The 6,689-nt window shown below is 40.1% G+C and overlaps 1 pseudogene; it reads right to left on the bottom strand.

Moving 5' to 3' along the window:
- Positions 1 to 178: 178 nt before the first annotated feature.
- LOC149098750 (uncharacterized) lies at positions 179 to 1,187 on the bottom strand (annotated as a pseudogene).
- Between the last annotated feature and the right edge of the window lie 5,502 nt (positions 1,188 to 6,689).

Here is a 6,689-nt window from a genome sequence, read left to right as displayed (position 1 = left end):
AAAGCGTATCCAAAGAAGACTTCATGTGAGAAAGAAGGGATGGTTTTATGCGTTGTTGTTGGCTGTTCGAGCAAAAATGGAAATCGTAAAGGCTTAGTGTTTTTTCGTATACCTAAGATTATTACAAATCAAGGGGAAGAACAGGAGGAACTCACTATTAGGAGGAGAAACGAGTGGATTTCTGCGGTGATTTGCGGCCACGCTACAAATAAGAGAGTGCTAGAGAGTGAACGAGTTTGTAGCAAACACTTCGCTCTGAAACTACCGGAACAGAGCGGCTTTGGTCGATAAATTGGTCAGCAAAAGGATCAATTAAACTTAAAGCTACTGCTTTAATTTTGCACTGGTTGAGTTTGGCATAAAGCTGATGTATTTCCTCTTTCGAGGGCGCCGATGCGCGCTGCATGCGCTGTGGCGCCGGCTGATGCAGTCCCAGAACTAGAAGCTGCTGCATGGTTCGAGGCTTGCGGCTGTTGTAGATCCTCAATTTTCTGGTCGAAATTTTCTTTGAGCTTGTTAGCTGATAAAAAATCGATGTCCTTAGCCCTCGCATCCGGCACTTCATTGACATATGTCGGTAAAATCCATGAGCATTTTACCTGTGTGCAAGCGAGCTTGCCATGAATTCGTGTAGTTGCCTCTAAATAAAATAAAACACTCGCGATATGTGAGCATGACTCAGCCTGTCCAGCTTTGCATCCCAAGCAATGGGCTGACAAAATAGTCCCATCGTTTTCGGAAATGACCCAAATGTTCACTAAAGGATCATTCATACGCTGTGAATGCCGAGCACTTACTCTCACGACATACTACTACTGCCTACAACTGAGGTTACAAATCCCGACACCATTTGATTAAACGTCTCCAGACTCTTGAACGCCTTGAACTGCTTGTTGGTGAAGAAGCTGGTGTCAAGAACGAGGTAACTCAGCAAGACCGAGACTTCCACTGGAGGCAAGCATTCTGGACTGAACTGCTCGGCTGTTATGCTTGCGGGGTCAACCCCGATGACCGAGATCTTTTGCGAATATCTTTCCTTTACTCGACTCTCTAAGCTTTTGGCATTCTCAGAGAGCACTGGGATACCTTTAGATGAATGCCCGGTACTTTTATCGTGTTTTTCTTTCTGGATATTCATGTAGTTGTCGAAATAATAGAGCGATAATAGAGAAGCTTCACTGTAGAAATGGACTATTATTGGCATAAACTTGACACCCGAGGGACACCAACATGGCGGACACTGATTTGATCAAAGTTTGTGACGTCACGTGAAACCCAAGAATTTTCGAAAATGGCATCGTCGCCTCTTGCTGATACAACTTTTTGTGGCGGATTTCTCCAATCATTCCAGCTTCAGATGGTATTGTATTTGGGTCTCAAGGAGTAATTATCATTTTTCTTTCTTGAGAGGTAAGTAGATTTTAATTATAACCGAAACATCATGAGTAATTATCATTTTTCTTTCTTGAGAGGTAAGTAGATTTTAATTATAACCGAAACATCTTACATAAAGTGTATTGAAAGTGTTACAGTCATCGCTCTCCGGTGGAAATAGGTGGAGCAAAATTTTGACTATTCGCCCTGGAAAATTGCCTTTTTTACATAATCGGTAACCTAAAAAAACGTGTAACTTGGTCACAGAATGGCTTATATGTATGGGAAAACATTGTAATTGAAGATACTTTTGAGGAATCAGCGGTAAAAATGATCAGTCCATTTGATTATGAAATATCTGCAATCCCGTGCTCGGAGTGTTCTTTCACAAACCTAAAACCTTTTCACATATTCTGCAACAGGCCTAGCAAACATAAATATTGTCCACAACGATGGAAATGAGAACTTTCCCAAACAAGAACTTAAGCTTAATTAATTAATTAAGCCTGCCCTATGCACATGTACAACGGTGGTTAAAAATTACGGCAGGTATATTTTGCAGGTTGCAGGTTGCAGGTTGCAGGTTGAAATTTAATTATAACTGGAAAACCGCTGGCACTTAAAAGAGACGTACAGGTGGTAGACTTACCGTGACTGTCACATGACGCTGTTTACAATCGCTCAGAAAGGTGGCTTTCACCTCAGTGCCAAACCGGCCGAAGCGATGGGAGGAGAGTATATTCCTATGATTTTAAGTCTGCAATGAATTATTGTTTTTGAAGAAACATCTGAAATATCATCTGAAATATCTGCTGAATTTGGTTTCTTCCCTGTGAGTACCAAAATGAAAGCACACTGAGCTTGTGCTAGTATATTCCGTCGTTTAAAATCTTATATTATTTCATTTCTTTATTTATTTGTTTCATTTGTGATGGCAATCTTTTGTTGTTGAGGGAAGACCCGAGCCAAATCTGGAATCTTGAAATGGGTAATTTTGACATATCAAAATATCCGCGAAGGATGAATGAACAGCTACTGAAAGTTTCAGCCCCTTAGAGTAAATCGTCTTTTCGAAAATTTGAAAAAAAGTTATTGGGGGATGGCATTTACCCTCTCCCCCTGCCTTGTACGTCCGAGGGTTAAGGGATATTGCAAAGAGTTTTGCATTCATTGAGCTTCCATTGCCCTAATTAATATTCAAAGACTTTGTTAATGACATTAATATAGAAATATCTTTGATAAACTGATTCTCTAATATCTAATATTTTTAGATTTCGCATTTGTCTCTTTGTTAAAACTAGTCTCTTGTCACATTGTTTAAACAGCTTTTGTCACCAAAAAATAACAGATGCCAAAAATTTTATTATTGATTTCATTAGGCCAAGGGTGACTCTAAACTGTGGTAAAATTAGTTTTGATTTTGAAAAGTGGATTTAAGCAATATTTGAGTCAGAATTTGAGCTAATTTGCGTTGTAGCTAAATGTTGCTTGACATGGGTAAGAAATGACAATCGTTGATTGGAACCTGTCACTTCAAATGACTTGAAACTCCTGATGTAAACTAAGATAGGTCCAATGTATATTTGTGTAAAATATCAATAAAATTCAGTGCATTCTGTAAGCAGGAGTGGGGTCTAAATTTGATGCTTATTTTAGTGACACTTTTGGGATTTTGGTCAAAAAACCAGGGGAGTGGTCTAACTCCTAAGGGAAAAATCGCAGAGCCGGCCCACTTTGTCTTTTAGAGTTTTTGGGTACTACCTTCAATCTGACAAAGTTTCATCCAAAAAGGATAGATGGCATGTATCACCCCTGCCTGGTCCTTTGGTAAACTCGGTCTTAATTCCCTTGCTGCTTGGAACCAGATTCTGTATTTTATAGTTCTTTCCATATAACATCCCACACAGTTTTCTTTGACAATCTATACAAGTTTAAGGCTACCGTATACCTTCAGGGGTGTCTCGCGTCCAAGCGATGTAGCGCGTCCGGTTTAAGCGGTAGATACCTAAACCCCTATATCAAATTAAAGCTTATAGAGCTGGCTATCAGTATACCAAGAATTTTGAAATGAAATGAATTGCCGATTTTTTCAGGACCACTAAATGCGAGCGCCCTAAACACCTTTTGGAAGCTACTAGTCTAAGCGAATTTTGTTTTTCGCCAATTTAGTTTTTTCCCCCGCCGGTTTAAGGGCAAAAAGCGCTAAAAAAGCGTGTCTGCGTTTTGCCATATTCAATTGCAGTAAAAAGTTACAGAACATTTTTGAAATAGGATTTGAAAAATGTGAAGTGATCGTACAAAAATCGTTCTCGGAGAAAAAATATTCCGAAACAAACAATTCGCAGACAAACTTTTGTTTGTTATATGTTAATCTAGCTACTGTCCAAATTTGAGGGCAATCGAAGAAATTCCCTTTGACTTGTGACTCTGTCTGCTTCATGCGAAAAAATTTATTCGAGAAAACACCGCTAAGAAAAATCTTTTACTTCGCAAACAAACTCCGCCCACAAACGCCTTCATCTAGGTTCTCAGATCACTGAGCCAATCAGCGTTTGGAAAGTTTTTTCTTGCGGGGAAATTTACGCGCGAATCTCCAAAAAACCCTTGTGTTTCGCAATGCGCTCAAGGCGGAGAGATAATTTTTCTGTAGCTCGGTTTTTCTTGAAGCTGGTCTGGCAAAATGCAGAAGACGAAAGAGGATACGAACGCTAGAGTGGCTGGGTGAAGAAAACAAACAAAAGAAAGCGCGGCGGAGTAAATGTGCTTGGATAATATTCCAGTGGATCTCAATGCGTCAGACAATTCATCGGTATCGGACTCAACAGAAGAGTCACTGTAAAAATCGCTGTTATCACTGTCAAGTTCCCAAATTTTTAGAGAAACTTTGTCTTCTCTTGACTCGATCTTTTCGCACGCTTGATACGATAGCCATAGCTTCATCCGCGAGTTCAATTTTCGCTTCTTCACTCCGAGATGTCTTTTCATTCGTTCTTCGCTGTTTTCGCTTTTTCGAACTGGTCCACGGAATTACACCTAATACGAAAAATGCTTGGATTAACAATGCTGATCAACTGAGTAGAGGTGAGTAGCCAGCCAATTCGTGGTATCCATATAGGTAATATTCCCGCGAAAGTCGTCTCGGTTGATTGCATACACATTATAGGGCTGTCAATCAAGAGGAAACTTTTACTTCCGGCCATAACGTAAAACCTCCATTTCTCCGCCAATATTTATTTTTTCAATTTTCTTTCAGAAATTAGAGATTAATCTTCGACCATTACTTTGACCCAACAATCCAAATTTGAAGAAAATTGCCGATCTGAAGGTATACGGTAACCTTTAGTGAACTTATTGAGATACAAAAAAGAAAAAAAACTTAGAACCCAAAGCACCAGTTTAGGATACCTTTCTTGTCAGAGGCGCGTGACAAGAAATAGCTTTGCACTGCATGCTGAGGCCCGAGGGAACAGATCCTGCTCCGATCTCATATTTGACGAACATTTTGACATGAAATAAAGCATCTTTCTACCAAGAGGTCTCGTCCATGTTACTCCGAATATCATCCGTTTCATCTAGGTCTCCCGCACAGTGATCTTATATCATTTTACCATCTAAAATCTGTAAAATATCCACACGCCTGCTCGGCTTGCGTCGGTTGGTTGGCCTCGCAGAAGAAAATGTTATCGTTGACAGTTTTGAGGATAATTTAGTGCAGAAAAATAATTCCCTGGTCCATTATTTACTTTCCAACCCAGCATATGACTTGATAGTTCAAATGTCTTTGTAAGGGAACATTTTCCATCTAATACTTTCTCATATTTCGAGAGTTTCGAGTATTGATCAGCAGGTCCTCCACGCTATCGTCTGCAAAATAATGGGTTTAAACCCACTGATCATTTTTATGCACATGTTAAATGATTCGTTTTCATCATCATCAAAACGTTTTAAATCAAATCAAGATCATATTTTTGTGTTCTTGTTGTTAATTGTTGGGTTCCCCAGATATCGCCCAAGAAAGGGGCACAAAGCTTCACTTTTCAATCGCGTTTTCAATCGAGCGATCTCAAAATTTTGCATGTTTTTTGCCTTCAGACATCTCGTTTTTGAAAACCAAAGTAATGGCCAAGATCATCGGGCGCGCAATCGCATGGCTACGCAAGCAAAGTTGACCTCTTCCTCCTGGCCTATGGTTGGCGAAATGGTGCAAAATTCACCAAGTTTATATTCATTCACATTTAATGTTGTTATTATTATTCACGAGTATATATATTCACATTCAACAACTAAATTTATATTCAAGACATATATTAATTCACATTTAACGACGTATTTCGTATTCACAAATATATTTACTCACATTTACGGGATGTATTCATTCACATTCAACGGTTATATTCATTCACATTCACGATCGAAATATTGGTTCAACACGGTGCAATATTCATTCAACATTTTCTGCGCACCGCCTTCGCGCATCATTAGGTCCCAGCTCCCGCTCTATAATTTCTGAACGCAATATGGCGGACGAAGGAAGGCTTATTATATGGTCTTATATGAAGGGGTAGAACAAAGACCAACGTAACATTGGCATGCACTTTCGATCTCCTACAATAGTGCAAACGGGAATGGAACACCGCGGAAGTAGGATTGAGAGAGAACATCCAAATAAGGCTCGAGTGTAGCTCTTCAGCAATTACTACCTTTCGTCAGTATCATAGCGCAATACTGAATGAAATACTGGGAAATATATGTCTTTTGCATGGACAATGGATACGACACGACCGCACAAACCTTGCAGTGTATTCTATGACCAGCCCTTAGGTCTTCCGAACTCGATATTCAATATCGGAGGCAGTTCTTGGGGAGCGGGGATGGCGCAGTGGTGAGAGCCCTCGCCTCCCACCAGTTTGACCCGGGGATGAGTTTGTTGTTGGTTCTCGCCTTGCTCCGAGGGTTTTCCTCCGGGTTCTCCAGTTTTCCTCCCGCCACAAAAAAAACAGCATTTCCAAATTCCAATTCGACCAGGCTAGAGGGTCTGAATGAAAACCCTCTCTTCCTCTCTAAATATTTTAATTCTAATTTTTATTTTTCCTTCTGCAACAAAGATCGTCTGGTTTTACGTGGACAAAAAAAAGTTCAAATGCTTCTTGTTTCAAGGTGGACATTGAAACGTCGTATTGTGGAGTAAGGGCTTCTCGATGATTTCGGATGAGCAACTAGACGATCTCGTAGAACGTTTCAAGATGAGTGATCAATCAACGGGATGGAAGAGGGAGAGTATTAGTCACGTTGACCCTGGAGACTCTAGAATCAAC

Source organism: Orbicella faveolata, unplaced genomic scaffold (genome assembly GCF_042242905.1).
Source record: "Orbicella faveolata isolate gen_17 unplaced genomic scaffold, um_ofav_v1 contig_46, whole genome shotgun sequence".
Lineage (NCBI taxonomy): Eukaryota > Metazoa > Cnidaria > Anthozoa > Scleractinia > Merulinidae > Orbicella > Orbicella faveolata.
This window is presented reverse-complemented; position numbering and strand designations above follow the sequence as displayed.